The sequence below is a fragment of the Aegilops tauschii genome, chromosome 3 (genome assembly GCF_002575655.3).
Source record: "Aegilops tauschii subsp. strangulata cultivar AL8/78 chromosome 3, Aet v6.0, whole genome shotgun sequence".
Classification (NCBI taxonomy): domain Eukaryota; kingdom Viridiplantae; phylum Streptophyta; class Magnoliopsida; order Poales; family Poaceae; genus Aegilops; species Aegilops tauschii.
Window position 1 is genome coordinate 580,121,029 of NC_053037.3, and position 26,203 is coordinate 580,147,231.

A 26,203-nucleotide genomic window follows, 5' to 3' on the forward strand; every position below is an offset into this window, starting at 1 on the left:
CGGGAAATCCATCTGGTCCCTCATCATTTAACACCACTAGCCAGCAATGACTTGCTCCCTCATCATTTAACGCTAGCAATGACTTGCTCCCTCATCATTTAACACCACTAGTTTGAAATTAGACAAAAGTATCATATATGAAATAAAATTTGGACCCCATATCAAAGAGGGAAGGACATTTTTTTGAGTGTCGAATAGTAAGCTATCATTTTGCCGGTTTTATAAGGAAGTCTCTCATAGTTTTCCAGATATACTTGTTATTCTACGCTATAAGTCCAGACCAAATCCCTCTCTATTTTCCCATAGAAGACCTAACCTACCTCTTTTCCGCCGCCACCATAGGACCCAAGATCCCTACCTCCTTTCTGCCGCCACCATAGGATCCAAGATCCCCACCTCTGTTCCGCCCAAGATCCATACCTCCTTTCCGCCGCCACCATAGGATCCAAGATCCCCACCTCCATTTCGCCCAAGATCCATACCTCCTTTCCGCCGTCACCATAGGATCCAAGATCCCCACCTCCTTTCCGCCGCCACCATAGGTCCCAAGATCCTAGCCGGCGACCATGGCAGAGGCAGCAAGAGCAGAAACGACACCTCTCCACCGCGGTCTTCCTGAGGAGATTGTCACTTGGGAGATCCTCATTCGCCTATCCCCCAAATCACTCCTCCGATGTCGCTCCGTCTGTCGTTCCTGGCGTTGTGTCACCACCACCTGCGACTTAATCCTCGCCCACCACGCCCGCCAGCCCACCCTCCCGTTCCTCTACAACACCGATAGTGAGTCTCGCGGCATCATCCCCTTTGACCATCGGGCAGGGCTACAACAGCCCATCGCTCGATTTAGCCACGCCTTCTTCCGCTTGGAGGCCTCTTGTGATGGCCTCTTGGTCCTCTCTCCCCTTGGTATACTTTACTACATCTGCAATCCGGCTACTCGTCAGTATGCTCACATGCCGATGCTTTGTTGCTTCACATTCTTGGGAATGTACCGGCACCGCCCTACCAACGAGTATCGAATCATGTATGCTGGTAAAGGTGCCTTCTATGTTTTGTATTGGGATCTGGCCAACCACCAAGGCAAATTGGACTCCCACCTGATGTATGGAGTCTCATTGGGCCACCTATCCTGTTTAGTGGTATGCTGCATTGGCACCCAAAGCAGCATAGTAATGGAAGCAACACCATAACTTTATTCGAAACCACAGTTGAGTCACTCCGGCAGATGTGTGCTCCAGTTTTTCATGGTCGCACTATTCTGTTTGAGATGGATGGATTGCTCGGTATGTCTATCTTCAATGATGACGCAACAATCATTGATATTTGGATGATGTAGGACTATGAAACCGAGATATGGATTTTCAAGTGTCGGGTTGAATTGCCCATTGTGGAGATCAGGCTGCAATGCAGAAAGCTTGGCAGTCCTTGTAATGCGATGGTTTTTTCTTGTGCTGGTGATGTGCTTGTGTTGGTCGAGTATGGCAAGTGGCTACTTCAGGTTGACATGGATGGAAAGTTGGTTGCTAGTTTCAATTGCAAAGGTCGCCTCAAACAAACTCTTGTTCCTCATAGCTTCTTCCCAACACTAGAGGGTTATGTTGTGAATGATATGTCTTTCATCTGACTTGTTCTTGAGTGAGGTGGTGTTTCTTAACACCATAACTGTTAATCCTCACGAGGGGCAATATCAAGTAGGAGCCCACTGGCTTGTCTGTTGGTACATATAAAGTTATGGTCAAGAAGCTACCACTGTGATGTGTTTGCATGAAATCTATGCTTGTTCCAATGCGCTTTTAGATTGAATAGACTACCTTGCTTGTTGGTGCTAAAATTATCAAGTCACTATGGTGAGAATTTAGATTATGATCTAACAAACTTGCCTCGTGTCTCTAGTTTTTAAAAGTGGAGATCTTTTTTGCGTATTTTATTTAGTTTCTAATATTATTAGTACTTACTAGTTAGGAATGTACATGTCTCATGTATCTATTTTTTGAACTGAATAATTGACTTTGCCTTGTTATCTCGGTCTTCTTGTTTTTTGAGAGAATATCTAGAGATCTTTTCAACAATGAATGATCCTTATTTAGCAACATGCATGTTTTCCATGTTTGTAAGTTTTTTTTAATGGCCTTCCTATTTCTAAGTTTTGTTCTGGTTGATAATGAAATGTGTCAGATTATCCATTTAATTTGTTCACTTGCTAGTTTCACATGATTTTAGAGGAGGTTGGAGAACCATTCGTTCAATTGAATGTAATTATTGCAAATTAGTCAACTTTCATGTGAAATGTTCTGTTGTGCATCACGTGTGAAATATTTCTCAGTTGATCCAACTCATGCATGTCTCCGTTTTCTTGAACTGGAGCATGACTTTGCTTTACTTTCTGTATCTATTGATCCTCTTCGAGTGAGAGCGGCATTTTGGAACCCGGGCTCATCTGCTCCCGCCCATTAACAATATATTCAGAAATAATAGCAAAAAATTTAAAAATGATTTTTTTGGCATCATAGATGCTCTAATGCACTACGTGTGTGTGTGTGTGCGCCAAATTTAGGGGTGAAAGGACATTCTAGGAGCTCCCAGAACAAAAAAATCAAGTCTGTGAGAAACTTTGAATGCACACACTATTTAGAGCAGTTTTTTTGTGTGTAGGGCTCCTCGAATGTCATTTCACCGCAAAAATTTGCATGCTGGTAGCGCACTTCAGAATCTTCGATAGAAAATTCAGATTTTTTTATTTTTTCAACATTTTTTGAACTTACTATTCACCGGGCGAAGATTTGCCTCAGCTTGGACATGGATTACCATCTTCTTAGTACTCAATAATTACCAATCTAGCTGCATCATGTCTCTGCTACTTGAACTGGATAATTGAGTTGGCCTCTTACCGAGTTCCTTCTCTTTCTTAATACTAAATATTTAGCTGAATTACCGAGTGGATTAATATATTGATTGCCGAGTTGTCTTCTGAATACTAAATATTTGGCATAGGTAGATGTGTTTGTTATATCTAAGTTTTGTTTTTGCTGGCAATGAAGTGAGGCATACTATCCTCATTGCTTCTTTTAGCAAAAAATTAATATTGTCCTCTTTGTTAACTAGCAACTTGCACCTGATTTCCGTTGCGATTCATTCTTCATGAATGTGTTGCATCTGGTTAGGTATGGAAATATTTGATTACCATTGCAGCTTTCTATTGCATCACATGGAGATGTCATTTCACTTTAGTTGCTGACCATTCCATTTGAAGGAATTAATACTTCATGTGATTTTTGATCTTCATGGCCGTCTTGCTGAGCGATACGGCCACCAATGTGTCCTTGGCAAGCATGTCCTGCAAGTTCCCCTCCAGGCTCCAATACCACTTCCCAATCCCGGCGAACTCATCCATCATGTCTCCGAAATGCTGCACAATTATCGGCTCAGACATGGCTCTCATCTCGTTCACAAACATGGTTGGGTGAGGAGAGCATCTTCCGTATGAGTTGTAGGGCCGCGTACCCGCATCTCCCTGATAAAAAGGGAGTCCTATTCTTAGATGATCTCCTCAGCTCCTCACTGGAAGGTCCATACATCGGCACATAGAAATAATCAAACTTCTTGTTAGAATAATCCGAGGCGTATAGTTGATCTATCAAGTACCAAGCAATCACACGAGCATGACATCGAGATTTGTTAATCAGGTTCATCGATATGGCTACATCGCCGGGGCCTGACTATGGACGCTCCTCCCCATGATACCACTACAATACCGCACTCGGCCGCCCGGGATGCCGACACATGCCGCCGGCTCCCCCACGTGCCTGTGCTATTACGTTGACATATGTTACATCGTGTGTCTACCCTCTCATTATATAAGATGTCTAGGATACAAGTGTCCTATTAGGATACGACTCCATAATCCTATCAACACACCATATGACTCATAGTCCAACTGCAACCTACCTTGTACAATAATATTCGACATAATTCTAACACTTCTCTTTATCAATCACACCCTATCATTCATATCAAAAGATCAAATGCTCGCATGTTTGTCCGCAAATGATAAAAATGCTATACTGGGAAAACCATGGAATGTACCTCTGAGGCCATGATACTTAGAGTTTGAGCTATGACTTCCCATGTGTGCAAGAATTCGAAGGTGCTTCCATCAGAAGGCCTCCCAATAATGGAAATAATCATCCAGCCTCTTGGGGCCATTCCATTGGCTCTCAGCTTAAGGAAATGTGTGAAATCATTCTTGAACTGCTGTGAATAAGCCTCATGGACCATGGGGAGCATTTCATGCCTAGCATGCGCATCAATGTCGTATGCTAGGATGTGATCCCTTATTAGAACTTCAGGAGATTGCAGTAATCACTACAAGAAATATGTCAACTTGCGACCATCACTATTGGTCGCTGAATGGTCATTGTTTTTTATTTGCGACATTTTTGTGACCAAAAACAGATGGTCAAAAGCTGACCGTCTTTAATGAAAATTAATGACCTTCTTTATGATAAGGTCGTTGAAGGCAACGACCAAAACAAAAGGTCGTTGATCCTACGACCTTCTGTTTTGGTCGCTAGCTGTCTGCCCAGGCCACATTGAATCCGACGTGGCAAGCTGACGTGGCAAAATTGCGACTAAATGAAAAGGTCATTGTTAAGAATCAGCCCGGTCCAGTTCGACGCTTTAAATGGGCCGAGCCCACTAATTCAACCTTTTTAATATATTTTTTTTCTGTTAATTTTCTCTAGCTACATGGGCCTAGCCCAATAATTCGGCCTTTTAAGTTCTTGAGATTCATGCAATTTTTTTGGCCCTCGGCCTTTATGCAGTACATTTTTTTATAAGACTTTTTCCATTTCATTTCTAAAATTGTTAGATGCTCTTTGGGATGTGGCCTTTTTCGACCCAATTATTTGTCCAGTTTGGACCAGCCTTTTAATGTTGAGAATTGTTTGGCCCAAGCAGACTTTAGCCCAATCACACACATACATCCAACATTATTATTTCATTCAAATTAGGAAAACTCCAGGTCAAATTCAAGTCAACCATCATATCACATCACATAACACATCTCCTAGGTTTACATAACACAAAAAATCATCTCAGGAATACATTTCCTTACACACGAATATAGCAGGAACGAAGGGAATATACAATAAGAAAATGATGGCACATCTGCTACTATCATAACAGTAGAATGTACTTTTCTTTTGACGGAGCAGTACAATGGATTTCATTGCTCTCTCTTATGAGACATGCTCCAGCTGCCATAACTTGCCATCCTACAATGAGAGGTATATAACAATGGACTTCATGAACATTAGAGGAGCAAACGCTCAATCAACACCAAGGGCTTAATAAAGCCTTAGCTAGCATGCATTCAAAATTTAGACAGTTGGTATAGCCTCATCAAGCAGGCAATCAATTACAGAAAGTAAATGAGGACCAGACTTTACAATAACAGTACCATAGGACAAATCCATCAATCCACGAGGCAAAATATGAGTGAATCCAAAAGGAGGCAGAAAGGAATACCTACTTTGATCCAGAGGGGCTCATGAGCATGGCCATCTTCCGTAACCCTGGATCAGACGCGCTGGGAGCTTGTAGCTTGTCCTGGTCATAACAGGAAAAATCAAAGCAACAGTTTAGACTTGGTGTTAACAAACAGAAACTGTAAATCAATAGCATATGAAGCACCAATTTTCTCGGATGCAAGGAGAAGAGGAGCAAAATGACACAGTGATGACCCACAAGCATATGGGATCAATTGTAGCTCTTTTCGATAAGTAAGAGTGTCGAACCCAACGAGGAGCAGAAGAAAATGACAAGTAGTTTTCAGTAAGGTCATGTCTGCAAGTGCCGAAATTGTGAGTAGCAGAGTAGTTTGATAGCAAGATAATTTGTAACGAGCAAGTAACGATAATAGTAACAAGTATGCAGCAAGGTAGCCCAATCCTTTTGAGGCAAAGGACAGGCCAAAACAGTCTCTTATGATAAGCAAAGCGTTCTTGAGGGTATACGGGAATTTCATCTAATCACTTTCATCATGTTGGTTTGATTTGTGTTCGCTACTTTGATAATTTAATATGTGGGTGGACTGGTGCTTAGGTGTTGTTCTTACTTGAACAAACCTCCTACTTATGATTAACCCTCCTGCAAGCATCCGCAACTACGAGAAAAGTATTAAGAATAAATTCTAACCATATCGTTAAATTCTAGGATCCAATCGGTCCCTTACGGAATAGCGCATAAACTGGGGTTTAAGCTTCTGTCACTCTCGCAACCCACCATCTAATTGGTACTCCACAATGCATTCCCTTAGGCCCAAATATGGTGAAGTGTCATGTAGTCGACGTTCACATGACACCACTAAGGGAATAAAAACATACATACTATCAAAATATCGAACACATATCAAGTTCACATGATTACTCGCAACATGATTTCTCCCGTGACCTCAAGAACAAAAGTAACTACTCACAAATGATAAACATGCTCATGATCAGAGGAGTATTAAATAGCATATGAGATTTGAACATATAACCTTCCACCAAATAAACAATATAGTAATCAACTACAAAATATAATCAACACTACTAGTCACCCACAAACACCAATCTATAGTTCGGTAACAAGATTGAATACACGAGGTGAACTAGGGTTTGAGATGAGATGGTGATGTTGAAGATGTTGATGGAGATTGCCCTCCCCAAGATGGGAGAGTTGTTGGTGATGATGATGACGATGATTTCCCCCTCCGGGAGGGAAGTTCCCCCGGTGGAATCGCTCCGCCGGAGGGCAAAAGTGCTCCTGCACAAGTTCCGCCTCAAGACGGCGGCGCTCCGTCCCGAAAGATCTCTCCTTGTTTTTTCTAGGTCAAAATGATTTATGTACCAGAAGATGGGCACCAGAGGTAGGCCGAGGAGGCCACAACCCACCAGGGCGCGCTTGGGGGCCCTGGCGCGCCCAGGTGGGTTGTGCCCACCTGGTGGCCCCCCTCTGGTAGTCATTGGCTCCAATATTTCTTATATATTCCATAAAAAATCCCCGTCAATTTTCAGCCTGTTTGGAGTTGTGCAGAATAGGTGGCCTGATGTATATTTTCTAGGTCCCGATTTCCAGCTGCCGGAATTCTCCCTCTTGGTGTGTACCTTGCAAATTATGAGAGAAAAGGCATTAGCTATAATTAATAGTAAGAAAACATGATGCAAAATGGACGTATCAACTCCCCCAAGCTTAGACCTCGCTTGTCCTCAAGCGAAAACCAAAATCGAAAAACATGTCCACATGCTTTGAGAGAGAGGTGTCGATAAAAACAAAATACAGACATAGAAGCATCATGTTGATTATTATAACAACAACAAAATTAAACATAGGACTTTTATCATAGAACTTGCATCATATACTTCCCATGAATAATAAGTAACAGTTCATCACATAATCGAAGTATAAAGCAAAAACTCTATTAGAAACCAACAAACTATGTTCTCAGTCAACTTTGCAACTACAATTCATCATCTTTTCAGGAAGAGTCGCGTATCGGAGCCTTTTAAGCAAGTCCACATACTCAACCATCATATAGTCTTCTATGATTGCTAACACTCACCTCGTACCCATGAGCAAAACGTTTCAACTGGACACATAGAAAGATAGGGGCTTATAGTTTCGCCTCCCAACATACTCACCTCAAGGGTGATGTCAACAATAATAACTCATGTTATCTATATTCAACTGGACATATGTGCCTAGATCTTTCCTCACCACATGATGCTTGCCAAAGAGAAAATAAAAAGGAATAGAAGGAAAAATTTGACTCTTTGCATAAAAGTAAATACATAAAAGTAAAGGATAGGCCCTTTGCAGAGGGAAGCAGATGTTGCCATGCGCTTAATTGTTTGCATGCTCAATCCCTTAGTGCAAGAGAACGTCACGTTGTATTGCCCCTTAAGATGACAACCTTTATTATGCAGTCTGTCGCTTTTATTCTTTGTCATCCAAGTTCGTACAACGCTCAATTTTCTCTTACTCTAAATGATCTCACATATTTAGAAGCAATTTTTATTGCCTTTTTGCACCGATGACAACTTACTTGAGGGATCTTGCTCAATCCCTAGGTAGGTATGGTGGACACTTGAAAAAGATTTGGGTTTAAGGGTTTTTGCATGCACAAGTAGTATCTCTACTTAGTGCGGAATTTTTGGCTAGCAAAGATAGGGGCAAGCACCACATGTTGAAGGATCTATGACAATATGACTTCTATGTGAATATAAACAAACATTAATCATTAAGTTGTCTTCCTTGTCCAACGTCAGTAATTTTGGCATATAATATTTTGATGAGGGCTCACAATCATAAAAGATTTCTAGGATAGTATATTTATATGTGAATCTTCTCTTCCCTTATTAATTCTTTCATGAGTTGCATCATTGACTAATGCTATGTTTGTCAATCTCTAATAAAATTTCTACTTATACTTTTCCTTATGTGGTGCCATCACCTACCATAGGATTAGTATATAATCTTATTGATTTATTTCCTTTCTATTTTTATTTCTTATTTCTTTTCTTTTATTTGCAACATGAAAGTAAATAAAGCAAAAACTCAAACTAAACTTTATTATATAACTTGCACACGATTACAATGATAGATCACTAAGTAAACTCTCAAAGAAGAAAGGATCGAACTAAACTTTATTTTATCTAAAGCAAAAAGATCGAACTAAGATAAGTAAAAGCAAAAAGATAGTGGAATGATATGATACCAGGGCACCTCCCCTAAGCTTGGCGGAAGCCAAGGGGAGTGCCTATACCCGATACTTAGTTCTCCTTTGGTGGTGAAGAAGATGGTGGTGGTGGTGGTGAGAAGGTAGGGGATTTGCCCTTTACTTCCTTCAGCTTCTGACTGAGAGTAAAATTCTCCATCATCAACTCGCTATCTATCTCGAGTTTTATTATCCTCTTGCATAACGCCTCCATGCTTTCATTTTTGAACCGGGAGGAATCGATTCATCTTCATCCTCTTCGGAGGTCCAGCCATAGTGCTTCTCATCCCCATAGGACTTGGGGTTTGCGATGAGATCAACAACATAGCTCTCTCCTTCAGAGTCTTGAGGTGACATATTTTCAGATCTACGCAGAAAGCAGCAAGAAAAGAGAACAGAGGTTTTCTTCGCGATACGGTGGTTAACAGGTTCGGGAAGTATATATAGATGTTTTTATCTTGGGGGACAAGTACATGGAAGAAAAACGGAGTACGGAAGGTGTCCCAGGTGGGCACAACCCACCTGGGCGCGCCAGGCAAGCCTGGCGTGCCCTGGTGTCTTGTGCCCACCAGGGGACGCTTCCTGGTAGTTTCTTTATTTCCAAAATTCTAAAATGTTCCAAAACTGATAAAAAATATTTTTGCAGATTTTTCGGAGTCCGTTTACTTACCGTATCACGTACCTCCTTATTTTCACGATTCTGGAGTGTTCCGGAAGGACTCTTTTATGTGTTCTTCCGGTGTCAAAGTTTGGATAATATTACTTTCAACATTAATAGGCGTACCTGAGATATAATGCTTTATTCGTTGCCCATAAACAACCTTCGGGTTAGTACCTTCGGAATTATTTATTTTGATGGCACCAGACCGGTAAACCTCCTCGCTGACATATGGGCCTTCCCATTTCGAGAGGAGCTTTCCTGCAAAAAATCTAAAATGAGAGTTGTACAAAAGAACATATTCTCCGACTTTAAACTCACGCTTTTGGATTCTTTTTTCATGCCATCTTTTAACTTTCTCTTTGAATAACTTTGCATTTTCATATGCTTGGGTTCTCTGTTCATCTAATGAGCTTATATCAAATAACCTCTTTTCACCAACAAATTTGAAATCATAGTTGAGCTCTTTCACTGCCCAAAAAGCTTTATGTTCTAACTCAAGAGGCAAATGACAAGCTTTTCCATAAACCATTTTGTTAGGAGACATACCCATAGGATTTTTATACGCTGTTCTATAAGCCGAAAGTGCATCATCTAATTTCTTAGACCAATTCTTCCTGGACCTATTGACAGTCTTTTGCAAAATTAATTTTATTTCTCTATTGCTAAGTTCAACTTGACCACCAGACTGAGGATGATAGGGTGATGCAATTCTATGGTTAACATCATACTTGGCAAGCATTTTACGGAAAGCACCATGAATAAAGTGTGAACCACCATCAGTCATTAAATACCTACGGACTCCAAACCTTGGGAAAATAACTTCCTTAAGCATTTTAATAGAGGTGTTGTGATCAGCACTACAAGTTAGAATAGCTTCTACCCATTTAGTAACATAACCAACAGCAGCCAAAATATGTGTATACCCATTAGAGGAAGGAAAAGGTCCCATGTAATCAAATCCCCAAACATCAAATGGTTCAACAGCAAGTGAATAATTGATAGGCATTTCTTGACGCTTACTGGTATTACCTATTCTTCGACATTCATCACAAGATGAGACAAACTTACGGGCATCCTTGAAGAGAGTAGGCCAATAAAATCCAGATTGCAATAGCTTGTGAGCAGTTCTATCTCCAGCATGATGCCCTCCATAAGCCTCAGAGTGACATTTCCGTAGGATTTGTCCCTGTTCATGCTCAGGTACACAACGTCTAATAATACCATCTACTCCTTCTTTATAAAGATGTGGCTCATCCCAAAAGTAATGTCTTAAATCATAGAAGAATTTTTTCCTTTGTTGGTATGTAAAGCTAGGTGACAAATATTTAGCAACAATGTAATTAGCATAATCAGCACACTGATAACCCACAAGTATAGGGGATCTATTGTAGCCTCTTTCAATAAGTAAGAGTGTCGAACCCACCGAGGAGCTAAAGGTAGAACAAATATTCCCTCAAGTTCTATCGACCACCGATACAACTCTACGCACGCTTGACGTTCGCTTTACCTAGAACAAGTATGGAACTAAAAGTACTTTGTAGATGTTGTTGGATAGGTTTGCAAGAATATAAAGAGCACGTAAATAAAAATTAGGGGCTGTTTAGATGAAGACACAACTATGTTAGTTTTAGTAGAGAGCTTGTTGTCACGCAAGAAAGTTATTTGTCCCTAGGCAATCGATAACTAGACCGGTAATCATTATTACAATTTTATTTGAGGGAGAGGCATAAGCTAACATACTTTCTCTTCTTGGATCATATGCACTTATGATTTGAACTCTAGCAAGCATCCGCAACTACTAAAGATCATTAAGGTAAAATCCAACCATAGCGTTAAAGCATCAAGTCATCTTTATCCCATACGCAACAACCCCCTTACTCGGGTTTATGCTTCTGTCACTCAAGCAAACCACTATAAGCAAATCATGAACGTATTGCAACACCCTACAACGGGAATCCCTCACTCTTGCGCCACACAGAGAGCACCATAGGACAACACCAATAATAAAACATGCAACTAAAACCAATCACGATCATCAATTAACCCATAGGACAAAACAGATCTTCTCAAATATCATAGGATAGCCATACATCATGGGGAAATAATATATAGCGTTCAACACCATGTTTAAGTAGAGATTACAACGGGTAAAATAGGGTTTACACCACTGCATAGAGGGGGGAAGAGTTGGTCACAAGGGCGGTGAAGTTGTTGGTGTAGATTGCGGTGATGATGATGGCCCCGGCGGCGTTCCGGCGCCATCGGAAGAGAGGGGGAGAGGGCCCCCCTTCTTCTTCTTCTTCTTCTTCCTTGACCTTGTCCCTAGATGGGAGAAGGGTTTTGAGGGAGTCCTGGACTAAGGGGTCCTCGGGCGTCCGGCCTGTTAGCCACGGGCCGGACTGATGGGCCGTGAAGATACGAAGACCGAAGACCCTCTACGTGTCCGGACGGGACTCTCCTTGGCGTGGAAGGCAAGCTTGGCGATCAATCATGTAGATTCCTTTTTATGTAACCGACTCCATGTAACCCTATATCTCTCCGGTGTCTATATAAACCGGAGAGCGTAGTCCGGATGGACGGATACTCATTATCATAACCATAGGCTAGCTTCTAGGGTTTAGCCTCTACGATCTCGTGGTAGACCAACTCCTGTAACACTCATATTCATCAAGATCAATCAAGCAGGAAGTAGGGTATTGCCTCCATAGAGAGGGCCCGAACCTGGGTAAACATCGTGTCCCCTGTCTCCTGTTACCATCAACCTTAGACGCACAGTTCGGGACCCCCTACCCGAGATCCGCCGGTTTTGACACCGACATTGGTGCTTTCATTGAGAGTTCCACTGTGCCGTCGGCAAAGGGTCCGATGGCCTCTTCGATCGTCTATAATGACGTTGCCCAGGGAGGAACCTTCCTCCCCGGATAGATCTTCGTATTCGGCGGCTTCGTACTGCGGGCCAACTCGCTTGGCCATCTTGAGCAGATCGATAGCTACGCCCCTGGCCATCAAGTCAGGTTCGGAAACTTGAATTATGCCGCGGACATCCGTGGAGACTTGATCTTCAACGGATTTGAGACCGCGGCAACCACTCCCCTTCGCCCCGATAAGCATGGCTTAAACGTGTCATCGGGCCGCATCCAGGAGATGGCTCCTGCAATAGCTCTGGCCTTAGATCTGGAGCAGATCGAGCCATCCAAAGATGGGAAGCTCAACCCCATCACGGAGGCTACCGATTCCGCGGCGTTGGAGCCGCACACAGATTCTACTTCGCATGATATCTGTATCCACGGAGGCCCGGACTCGCCTCTGGCGACGAGCTCCGAACCCTGCGAGTCCGCAGCTACCGAACTCGATCGGTTATCGATCTTCAAGTTCAGCGCCGCAGATTTTTTCCAACACTCGCCCATGGGCGACGTACTAAACTCACTAAAAAGCCTATCCCTGGTAGGTGACTCGCTTCTTAGTCAAAAAGAACCAAATTGTCGACTGTCCGGACGCGGAAGCCCTCGCGGCCTTCAAGCATAGCGTTCGGGATGAATGGCTAGCACGTTACCTTGGCCAGGAAGCACCCAAGTCCATGACAGCCCTTACCGCTCTAATGACTCGCTTTTGTGTGGGAGAAGACAACTGGCTCGCTCGTAAAAGCAATAACGCCAGTGACCCGGGCACCTTCGAAATCCGAGACGGCAACGGCAAGCCACGACGAACCGAACACAACAGTCGCAATAACAATGAATGTTCATGCGACACATCGGTCAACGCAGGATTTAATAATCCAAAACCCGGTCAACGGAAGAAGCCACTAAAGGCAAACCAAGACGGACCATCCACCCTTGACAGGATATTGGACCGACCTTGCCAGATTCACGGCCATCCTGATAAGCCAGCTAATCATACCAATAGAAATTGTTGGGTCTTCAAGCAGGCAGGCAAGCTCAACGCCGAACACAAAGGGAGGAGGCCGCCAAGCGATAAAGACGACGGAGTGGCTCACTAGCCGAATACCAGGGGCCAGAAACAGTTTCCCTCCGAAGTACGACCACTCCCGGAACGGAAATAGCAGTTCGGCTTCCGTCACCCACCTCCTATACCAGCAAGATTTACACCGCGCGTACATCACTACGCACTCCAGATACCATGGCGTCGACGGAAGCACAATGCGAACAACCCTGCAAACATTCCCGTAACATTTTTTATCCATTTTCTGTTTTTCTTTCTTTATTATCTCTTAAGAAACGGGTGACGAAAAGGACAACATCTACAACAGACTCTATCGGAGTTCGGATCCGTACACTCACCTAAGGGGCTACTCCCGTTAAGGATTTCCCCACCCCCGAGGACGGGCGACGCAGACGTGCGACAGGAGGTCCAAAATAACTTTTTGTAGACCGCACTCTTTATTTTTGAGCCTGTATTATGCCTTTTTCCCTCCGTTCCCGACCCCGAGCATGTCAAATAGCTGGGTTTGTGGTTTTTTATATATTAATTTATCATTGGCATATTGCTCTGCTCCCAGTAAAACTTTATCCGAACGAATCTTCCGTACTCTCTCAACAATGAGTACGGCCTTAATGGCCGCTCTACATATGCACCTTGGCATTACCTGCCAGGGGCTCGGTACGGGAACAAATGAGTTGCCAACAAAGTCCGAACAGCTTTATAGCATACTTCGGTGTCACGAGTTTTGGCCTTATATGCATCAGCTCCGAATCATGTCTTGGGTCAATGGTTGGGTTGCCCGGCTCCTGTGCTTGCTACCCTACGTTCCGCTCTATTGGCTAGGGTAGTAAAGGGAGAACTACTGCGATTGTGCCCTGGCTTAGACCGGATGAGCACCTCAGTAGAGAAAGCCGAAAACCGACTGTCATGATGCTGCGCGAGCTGGTCAACCACTCGATGACTTATCGGAATCTGTCGCGATTCCCCCGTGTAACACGAAGGACCTCCTTTTCCGGTCATATATGTAACGCACCACAGCGGAATAAGTCGTATGCACACCAGGGGCTATGTCGTAGCCCCAACTATAAAACTCCTATGGCTAAGTGAAAGTGTTAACGCCCTATAGTCCGATTGCCTGGTTCGCCGCATTGTCACCTCCTTTATGGACCAAGACGTTGGATCAAGAGTGATTACATGCTTTTTCCGAACACCCCCGTACTTCCACGAGGGGGCTGAAGCTGACGACTGGAAACCTTTCAGATTATATTAAAACGGCCCCACAGGAGGAGCACAAGCTTTTGAGCAAAATATAAAAATATATCAATTGTAAAATTGTCTTTTACAACTCTAATACACCTCACTTGAACATTATGTTCTTTGAGCATTGACCCTCTATCAGGTAGGCGGCTTCCAGGGCGTCTTCAAAATAATGCTCCGGCTCCTTATGGTCCTTGCCCTTGGGCGGACTCTTTGCCGCAACATCGATGGTCCTCATCTTCCTCCAGAATGTCTTGACTCGGGCAAGAGCCATCCGTGCACCTTCAATGCACGCCGACCGCTTCACAGCGTCGATACGCGGCACCACGTCAACAAGATGCTGCACTAAGCCAAAATAACTCTTTGGAATTGGCTCATTGGGCCACAACCGGATTATGACGTTCTTCATGGCGTCGCCGGATATCCTATGAAGTTTGGCCCACTGGGACATCTGTTCATTCAGCAGCAGAGTGCGCTTTGATGCGCCAAATTGTGACCAGAAAAGCTTCTCCGTTGCATACCCCTCTTGCGCTTGGGCAAACTGCGCCGCATCGGAAGAACTCTTCGGCAAGTCCAAAAATTCAGCCGGAGAACTCCAGACCTGGTTCAGTTGAGCATAGTCCGGATCGCCGAACTTGGTCTGAAGCAAAAAGGGCTTACCGGCCGCTATCTCCTTAGCATGCCGAATCTCTTCCCGAGCTACCCTGGATTCAGACCGAGCTTCACTCACCTCTTGTAAGGCCTTATCAAGCTCAGCCGTTTTAGCTTTACTCTCCTTCTCAAGATATTCACAGCGGCTGGCAGCATTCTCCAATTCAAGCGCCAGTGCGGATATTTTCTCCTCATTTTGGCGCCGAGCTGCTTGTTCGGCTCTAAGATCAGCCGATGCCTTTTCGGCAGCCGCATTACTACACCGGGCCTGCTCCGTGGCCCGGGCTAGCTCCGCCTGAAGAGCTTCAACAGCGGCAGCACCATCTGCCTTCATGCACATTTCATATAAAGCTCTCTTCCGCGTCAGGCCTCAATTACAAGCAAATTGGTGTAAAGAATGCTCGAAATATATACCTTGCGAGTCGTCAAGATGCCTGTTGATCAATGCAATGTCATCCCCCGCAATATCCAGCTTTCGATGCAGTTCGGCCACTTCCGTATTCCGGGTAGCTGCCGGGGAGGAGACAGCCTGTATTTAAAATTAAATCAAGGTTAGTACCTAAGCATATCTTTTTGATCCTCCGATCGCCTCCTTCGGCAGACAATCCGAGTCTCAGTGGCTACTGCATATACAACAGGTGCATTCTGTCAATAAAATTCAATTGGCAAAGTTACATCACAAACCTCGAAGCCTCTTAGAAGGCTCGTGAAGGCCTCGTTCAATCCGCTTTTCGCGGATAGAACCTTTTCGACCACCGTAACCATCAAGGCACGGTGCTCCTCTGAAACGGACGCTTGTCGCAGCATGTCCGTCAGCAGTTCCGGCGCTCCGGGGTCTTCGGACACCACCGTCGGAGTACGACATTCCTTTGAAGGAATCCGCTTACTCGCCTCCAGAATTGTTTCCGGCTGTAAACCGGATAGTGCGAGGCCGTCATTCTTGACTTCCGAACCCTAAGGGACAGAGGCACCACCTTCGGGTAATGCCTTCTTCGTCCCTTGCACTGCTTGTCGATCGAGAGGAGCCCTCCGGGATGATACATCAGATTCATCCGCCCTGTTGGGCGAGGAAGCCGGAGAAGGCGTACCACTCTCCATCATCTCCGGAAGAAGGTCTCCCGAGGAGGAGGACGGTTGAGAAAAACCAGGCGTTAACCTGTGAGGATGTACATATATCGGACGATTACTTCACTGATAGGAAAAGAATGAGGTACGTTTAAAGTGCCCCGCTTCACTTACGGTTTGGCCAGAGGTTTGTCCTCATCATAAAGTTCTACGGCAACATCGCTTGCCCGGCCCGAGCTGCCCGTCGAAGGCGTTTTTCCTCTCTTGGACGGCTTCCCCTCCTGATCTTCGGAAGCGGCCCTCTTCTTACCATAGAGGGCTTCCTCTGCACCTTTGCCCTCGGGCGAAAGGGTTTTGGTTTCCCCGAACACAGTGTCCAATTTATCTTCAGGGCAGAGATCACCTCTGGTGTCCTTGTTCTCGCCCTCCCCTGCAGACACCTGGTACGGTGTCAGTGCCAGCATTCTCGTCAGCAATGCGGTCGCGGAGTCTTCGGGAAGGGGCGCCGGACACCAGATTAATACCGCTTTCTTTATCCAGTCCTGTATGGAGACGGGTTGCTCGGTATCTCGTCAAGAGATGCTTGAATGAAAGGTGTGTGGAAAGCGGATACTTACCTCAGTGTCCGCATGATTCTAGTCAAGGCCAACATCTTCGGTGGTGTCCGGCCAAGGCCCTCGTTCCCCGAAATATAATTTCCACATTCCTTCCTGCGTGGTGCCGAAGAAGTGCTGAAGAGTCCGCCGTCCTTCTGGATTAGGAGGGGCCGCAGCTGACATGGCAAGGTCCGGCGGACTAGCATCACTTGAACGACGTTCACTAGGTCGAGGCCCTTCTCGATGAGGCTTCGAATGCGACTCTGCAGAGTCTGCACGTCACTGGCTGATCCCTAGTCCAATCCCTTATTGATCCATGAAGCAAGCTGGATGGGAGGGCCAGGTCAGAACGCGGGCGTAGCCGCCCACCTGGAGCCACGCGGCTCGCTGATGTAAAACCACCCCTGCTGCCTGCTACGTCCTGAGCTTGCGTTGGTTTTCCTTGAAGAGGAAAGGGTGATGCAGCACAATAGCGTAAGTATTTCCCTCAGTTTTTGAGAACCAAGGTATCAATCCAGTAGGAGGCTCCTCCAAGGTCCCACGCACCTACAAAAAAAAACAAGAACTCGCAACCAACGCAATAAAGGGGTTGTCAATCCCTTCACGACCACTTGCAAATATATTTTTATGATAGAGTTACATCGAATAGATCTCCAAGAAGATCGAGGAGAACTTTGTATTGAGATTCAAAGAGAGAGAAGAAGCCATCTAGCTAAAAACTATGGACCCGAAGGTCTGTGGCAAACTACTCACAACTCATCGAAAGGGCTATGGTGTTGATGTAGAAGCCCTCCATGATCGATTCCCCCTCCGGCGGAGCGCTGGCGAAGGTTCCAAGATGGGATCTCGCGGATACAGAAGGTTACGGCGGTGTAGTTTTTCGTGGTCGCTTCTGATGTTTTCGGGGTACATGGGTATATATAGGAGGAAGAAGTAGGTCGGTGGACGCTCGAGGGGCCCACGAGACAGGGGGCGCGCCCTCCACCCTCGTGGCCGCCTCGATTTTTCTTGACTTGCACTCTAAGTCCTCTGGATTAAGTTTGTTCCAAAAAGATCGCTCCCGAAGGTTTCATTCCGTTTGGACTCCGTTTGATATTCCTTTTCTTCGAAACACTGAAATAGGCAAAAAAACAGCAATTCGGGCTGGGCCTCCGGTTAGTAGGTTAGTCCCAAAAAGGATATAAAAGTGTAAAGTAAAGCCCGTAAACATCCAAAACAGGTAATATAATAGCATGGAACAATAAAAAATTATAGATACATTGGAGATGTATTAAGCATCCCCAAGCTTAATTCCTACTCGTCCTCGAGTAGGAAAATGATAAAAACAGAATTTTTGATGTGGAATGCTACCTAGCATAATTCTCAATGTAATTTTCTTTATTGTGGCATGATTGTTCAGATCCAAATGATTCAAGATAAAAGTCCTTAAAACATAAAAATAGTAATACTTCAAGCATACTAACAAATAATCATGTCTTATCAAAATAGCATAGCCAAAGAAAGCTTATCCCTACAAAATCATATAGTTAGGCCATGCTTCATTTCTATTACACACAATACTCCCATCATGCACAACCCTGATGAGAAGCCGAGCAATTGGTTCATACTTTTTAACGCGCTTCAGCCTTCTTCACTCTTACGCAATACATGAGCGCAAGCCATGGACATAGCACTATATGTGGTATATGGTGGTGGTTATGAGGGCAAATAAAAAGGAGAAGATAGTGTCACATCAACTAGGCGTATTAACGGGCTATGGAGATGCCCATTAATAGATATCAATGTGAGTGAGTAGGGATTGCCATGCAACGGATGCACTAGAGCTATAAATATATGAAAGCTCAACAAAAGAAACTAAGTGGGTGTGCATCCAACTTTCTTGCTCACGAAGACCTAGGGCATTTTGAGGAAGCCCATCGTTGGAATATACAAGCCAAGTTCTATAATGAAAAATTCCCACTAGTATATGAAAGTGACAACATAGGAAACTCTCTATCATGAAGATCATGGTGCTACTTTGAAGCACAAGTGTGGAAAAGAGATAGTAACATTGTCCCTTCTCTCTTTTATCTCATTTTTTTGGTGGGCTTCTTTGGCCTCTTTTTATTACTATTATTATTAAGTCCGAAGTCTCATCTCGACTTGTGGGGGAATCATAGTCTTCATCATCCTTTCCTCACTTGGGACAATGCTCTAATAATGAAGATCATCACACTTTTATTGATTTACAACTCAAGAATTACAACAATACTTAGAACAAAATATGACTCTACGTGAATGCCTCCGGCGGTGTACCGGGATATGCAATGAATCAAGAGTGACATGTATGAAAAATTATGAAGGTGGCCTTGCCAAAAATACGATGTCAACTACATGATCATGCAAAGAGCAATATGACAATGATGAAGCATGTCATGATAAACGGAACGGTGGAGAGTTGCATGGCAATATATCTCGGAATGGCTATGGAAATGCCATAATAGTTAGGTATGGTGGCTGTTTTGAGGAAGGTAAATGTTGGGTTCATGATACCGGCGAAGGTTGCGCGGCATAATAGAGGCTAGCTAAGTGGAAGGGTAAATGTGCGTAAATGTGCGTATACTTATTGCAAAAGCTTATTAGCCCTCGAAGCAAAGTACTACTACGCATGCCCCTAGAGGGATAGATTGGTAGGAAAAGACCATCGCTCGTCCCCGACCGCCACTCATAAGGAAGACAATTAAAAGAGCACTCCATGCAACAAATTTGTCACACAACTTTTACCATACGTGCATGCTACGAGACTTGCCCACTTCAACACAAGTATTTTCAATTTCATAATTACCCAACTAGCATGACTCTAACATTACCACATTTATATCTCAAAAAAATTATCAAGCATCAAATTGATCAAAGTGTTTAATGCACTTTCTATGATAGTTTTTATTATACCCAACTCGGATGTTCATCATTCTAGGACCAATTTTATAACCATAGCAAATACTATGCTGTTCTAAAAGACTCTCAAAATAATATAAGTGAAGCATGAGAGATCAAGAATTTCTTCAAAATAAAGCCACCGCCGTGCTCTAGAAAATATAAGTGAAGCACATAGAGCAAAACTATCTAGCTCAAAAGATATAAGTGAAGCACAAAGAGTATACTAATAAATTCCTATCATGTGGGTTTCTCCCAAAAGGTGTGTACATCAAGGATGATTGTGGTAAACTAAAAAGCAAAGACTCATATCATACAAGACGCTCCAAGCAAAACACATATCATGTGGCGAATAAAAATATAGCTCCAAGTAAAGTTACCGATAGACGAAGACGAAAGAGGGGATGCCTTCCGGGGCATCCCCAAGCTTAGGCTTTTGGTTATCCTTGAATATCTTGGGGTGCCATGGGCATCCCCAAGCTTAGGCTCTTGCCACTACTTGTTCCATAATCCATCAAATCTTTACCCAAAACTTGAAAACTTTACAACACAAAACTCAACAGAAATCTCGTAAGCTCCGTTAGCGAAAGAAAACAAAACACCACTTCAAGGTACTGTAATGAACTCATTCTTTATTTATATTGGTGTTAAACCTACTGTATTTCAACTTATCTATGGTTTGTAAACTATTTTACTAGCCATAGATTCATCAAAATAAGCAAACAACACACGAAAAATAGAATCTGTCAAAAACAGAACAGTCTGTAGTAATCTGTAACTAACACAAACTTCTGGAACCCAGAAAAATCTACCAAAATAGGAAGACCTAGATAATTTGTTTATTGATCTACTGCAATTGGAATCAGTATTTTATCACGTTCTGGTGATTTTAAACAATTGTTTTCGTGAACAGAAAGTTTCTGGAATTTTCAGCAAGATCAAATAGTTATCATCCAAGAGGATCCTATAGGTTTAACTTGGCACAAACACTAATTAAAACATAAAAACACATCTAAACAGAAGGTAGATGAAATATTTATTACTAAACAGAAGCAAAAACAAAAAAACAAAAAATAAAATTGGGTTGCCTCCCAACTAGCGCTATTGTTTAACGCCCCAAGCTAGGCATAAAAGCGAGGATAGATCTAAGTGGTGCCATCTTTGGCACTCAACTCATAAGTAGCTCGCATGATAGATTCATAAGGTAATTTAACTTTATTTCTTGGAAAGTGCTCCATGCCTTTCCTTAATGGAAATTGGAATGTAATATTCCCTTCCTTCATATCAATAATTGCACCAATCGTTCTAAGGAAAGGTCTACCAAGAATAATAGGACAAGGAAGATTGCAATCTATGTCAAGAACGATAAAATCTACGGGCACATAATTCCTATTTGCAAAAATAAGAACATCATTAATTCTTCCCATAGGCTTTTAATAGTGGAATCCGCAAGGTGCAAATTTAAAGAGCAATCATCAAGATCATGGAAACCTAGAATACCACATAAAGTTTTTGGAATCGTGGAAACACTAGCACCCAAATCACACAAAGCATAGCATTCATGATCTTTAATTTTAATCTTTATAGTAGGTTCCCACTCATCATTAAGTTTCCTAGGTATAGAAACTTCCAAATTAAGTTTTTCATCATAAGATTGCATCAAGGCATCAACAATATGTTTGGTAAAAGCTTTATTTTGACTATAAGCATGAGGAGAATTCAACTCGGATTGCAACAAGGAAATACAATCTACTAAAGAATAATTATCATAATTAAATTCCTTGAAATCCAAGATAGTGGGTTCAATGCTATTTAAAGTCTTGACCTCTTCAATCCCACTTTTACCAAATTTAGCATCAAGATCTAAAAACTCCGAATCATCGAGACGCCTTTTAATTGAAGTTGACTCATCTCCAGTCCCATCATTATTAAGATTCATATTGCAAAACAAAGATTTAATAGGGGACACATCAATAACTTTTAGATCCTCATCATTATTTTCATGGGAACTAGAAGAACACGCTTTTACGAAGCAATCTTTCTTAGCACGCAATCTAGCGGTTCTTTCTTTGCACTCATCAATGGAAATTCTCATAACTTTGAGAGACTAATTGATATCATGCTTAGGAGAAGTAGATCTAAGTTTCAAAGAATCAACATCAAGCGAAAGTCTATCAACGTTCCTAGCCAAATCGTCGACTTTAAGCAATTTTTCTTCAAGCAAGGCATTAAAATTCTTTTGAGAGATCATAAATTCTTTCACACTATTCTCAAAATCAATGGGTATCTTGTTAAAATTACCATAAGAATTATTGTTGGAATTTCCATAATTATTAGAGGAATTACTAGGGAACCGTCTAGGATTAAAGTTTCCTCTATAAGCATTGTTACCAAAATTATTCCTACCAACAAAATTCACATCCATAGATTCATTATTATTCTCAATCAAAGTAGACAAAGGCATATAATTGGGATCAATAGGAGCATTCTTAGTGGCAAACAATTTCATAAGTTCATTCATCTTTCCACTCAAAACATTAATTTCTTCTATAGCATGCACTTTTTTACTAGTAGATCTTTCGGTGTGCCATTGAGAATAATTAGCCATAATGTTATCAAGGAGTTTAGTAGCTTCCCCTAAGGTGATTTCCATAAAAGTGCCTCCCGCGGCCGAATCTAAAAGATTTCTAGAAGCAAAATTCAATCCAGCATAAAAAATTTGTATGATCATCCATAAATTCAAACCATGAGTAGGGCAATTGTGAATCATCAATTTCATTCTCTCCCAAGATTGGGCAACATGCTCATGATCAAGTTGTTTAAAATTCATAATATCGTTCCTAAGAGAGATGATCTTAGCGGGAGGAAAATACTTAGAGATAAAAGCATCTTTGCACTTATTTCATGAATCAATACTATTCTTAGGCAAAGACGAAAACCAAACTTTAGCGCGATCTCTAAGTGAAAACAGAAATAACTTCAATTTAACAATATCATTATCCGTGTCTTTCTTCTTTTGCATCTCACACAAATCAACAAAGTTGTTTAGATGGGTAGCGGCACTAGGAAGGCCAGAAAATTGATCTTTCATAACAAGATTCAACAAAGCAGCATTGATTTCACAAGATTCAGCATCATTAAGAGGAGCAATCGGAGTACTAAGGAAATAATTATTATTGGTATTGGAAAAACACACAATTTGGTATTATCTTGCGCCATTGCGACAAGCAATCCAACACACAAGCAAAAAAAAAGGCAAGCGAAAAAGAGAGGAGGTTGGGAAAGAGAGGGCGAATAAAACGGCAAGGGTGAAGTGGGGGAGAGGAAAACGAGAGGCAAATGACAAATAATGTAATGCGAGGGAGATGCGTTTGTGCTGGGTACTTGGTATGTCTTGACTTGAGCGAAGACCTCCCCGGCAACGGCGCCAGAAATCCTTCTTGCTACGTCTTGAGCTTGCGTTGGTTTTCCTTGAAGAGGAAAGGGTGATGCAGCACAGTAGCGTAAGTATTTGCCTCAGTTTTTGAGAACCAAGGTATCAATCCAGTAGGAGGCTCCTCCAAAGTCCCACGCACCTACACAAACAAACAAGAACTCGCAACCAACGCAATAAAGGGGTTGTCAATCCCTTCACGCCACTTGCGATAGTGAGATCTGATAGAGATAATATGATAAGATAAATATATTTTTGGTATTTTTATGATATAGATTGGAAAAGTAAAAGATGCAAATAAAAGTAGATTGAAAGCTTATATGATAAAAGATAGACCCGGGGGCCATAGGTTTCACTAGTGGCTTCTCTCAAGATAGCATAAGTATTACGGTGGGTGAACAAATTACTGTTGAGCAATTGATAGAAAGCGAATAATTATGAGATTATCTAGGCATGATCATGTATATAGGCATCACGTCCGTGACAAGTAGATCGAAACGATTTTGCATCTACTACTATTACTCCACACATCGACCGCTATCCAGCATGCATCTAGAGTATTAAGTTCATAAAGAAAAGAGTAACGCATTAAGAAAGATGACATGATGTAGAGGGATAAACTCATGCAATATGATATAAACCCCATCTTTTTATCCTCGATGGCAACAATACAATACAATACGTGCCTTGCTGCCCCTGCTGTCACTGGAAAAGGACACCGCAAGATTGAACCCAAAGCTAAGCACTTCTCCCATTGCAAGAAAGATCAATCTAGTAGGCCAAACCAAACTGATAATTCGAAGAGACTTGCAAAGATAACTTAATCACACATAAAAGAATTCAGAGGAGATTCAAATATTTCTCATAGATAAACTTGATCATAAACCCACAATTCATCGGATCTCGACAAACACACCGCAAAAAGAGTTACATCGAATAGATCTCCAAGAAGATCGAGGAGAACTTTGTATCGAGATTCAAATAGAGAGAAGAAGCCATCTAGCTAATAACTATGGACCCGAAGGTCTGTGGTAAACTACTCACAACTCATCAGAAGGGCTATGGTGTTGATGTAGAAGCCCTCCGTGATCGATTCCCCCTCTGGCGGAGCGCCGGCGAAGGCTCCAAGATGGGATCTCGCGGATACAGATGGTTACGGCGGTGGAAATAGTTTTTCGTGGTCGCTTCTAATGTTTTCGGGGTACATGGGTATATATAGGAGGAAGAAGTAGGTCGGTGGACGCTCGAGGGGCCCACGAGACAGGGGGCGCGCCCAGTAGGGGGGGCGCCCTCCATCCTTGTGGCCGCCTCGATTGTTTCTTGACTTGCACTTCAAGTCCTCTGGATCACGTTTGTTCCAAAAAGATCGCTCCCGAAGGTTTCATTCCGTTTGGACTCCATTTGATATTCCTTTTCTTCGAAACACTGAAATAGGCAAAAAAACAGCAATTCGGGTTGGGCCTCCGGTTAGTAGGTTAGTCCCAAAAATGATATAAAAGTGTAAAGTAAAGCCCGTAAACATCCAAAATAGGTAATATAATAGCATGGAACAATCAAAAATTATAGATACGTTGGAGACGTATCACTGCCATAGGTCAGAAGACTCGGCGAAAGATCCTTCAAACCAAACCGCGCTGGCAAGCTTGCCTATTATGGCGCTGCCGCATTCTACATGTCCTCCTCTGTCACCCGTGGCCTCGCGTCAAAGGTCTTGAGCCACAAACCAAAGGGAGGAGTAGTCCGGAAGAAGGCCTCACACGTAACGATAAATGTCGAGATAAGAAGAATAGAGTCCGGGGCCAGATCGTGAAAATCAAGTCCATAGTAAAACATGAGGCCCCGGACGAAGGGGATAAGCGCGAACCCTAACCCGTGAAGGAAGTGGGCCGCAAATACTACCCTCTCGCCGGATCTAGGGGTAGGTACAACCTGCCCTGCTGCTGGGAGCCGATGAAGAATCTCTAGGGTCAGATACCTCGCCGCGCGGAGCTTCGCAATATCCTCCTCCGTGACAGAAGAAGCCACCCACCGGCCTGGACGGCTGGATCCGGACATGATTGGGGCTGGTGGTGATTGGAACCCGAGAGTTAGAACTTGAGGTGGCTGGGGTTGAGGAAGAAGCAAGCGCAAAGGAAAAAGACGAGTCTGGGTCCCTATATAAAGACCCCGAATACCGAGCGTCTCCTCCTGGGTCTCGAGACTTACCTATCTCCAAAGAGTTGTACCCGGGGGACGATTGGGTTACCCACGCTTGCATTGATGAAAATCCCGTGAATAAAGGGGACACGATCTCTGCTTTGACAAGACGTGCCAGTGAAACCGCGTCCCGAGACGTGGGGCGGCGGGCTAGCCAAACGGTTCGGAACAATAACCAGGCGGGCGTGACGTCATAAACAATTGTCAGCAGATTGGGATCGAGAAATATTGTATTCTCTGCAATTGCATACACAGGTCTGGATATGCTTACTACATCCGAAGACTATTCTGGAGTTCGGAAGAAGGGAACCCGCCTTGCAATGCCGAAGACAAATCTGCGCGCCGGACTCCTCGTCATTGAAGCCAGGTTCAGGGGCTACTGAGGGAGTCCTGGACTAAGGGGTCCTCGGGCGTCCGGCCTGTTAGCCACGGGCCGGACTGATGGGCCGTGAAGATACGAAGACCGAAGACCCTCTACGTGTCCGGACGAGACTCTCCTTGGCGTGGAAGGCAAGCTTGGCGATCAATAATGTAGATTCCTTTTTATGTAACCGACTCCATGTAACCCTACATCTCTCCGGTGTCTATATAAACCGGAGAGCGTAGTCCGGATGGACGGATACTCATTATCATAACCATAGGCTAGCTTCTAGGGTTTAGCCTCTACGATCTCGTGGTAGATCAACTCTTGTAACACTCATATTCATCAAGATCAATCAAGCAGGAAGTAG

General features: G+C 43.3%; 1 pseudogene; it reads right to left on the bottom strand.

Annotated features, from left to right (window-relative positions):
- Positions 1-3,253: 3,253 nt before the first annotated feature.
- Positions 3,254-26,203, bottom strand: part of LOC141042521 (jasmonate O-methyltransferase-like) — a 114,920-nt pseudogene continuing 91,970 nt past the window's right edge.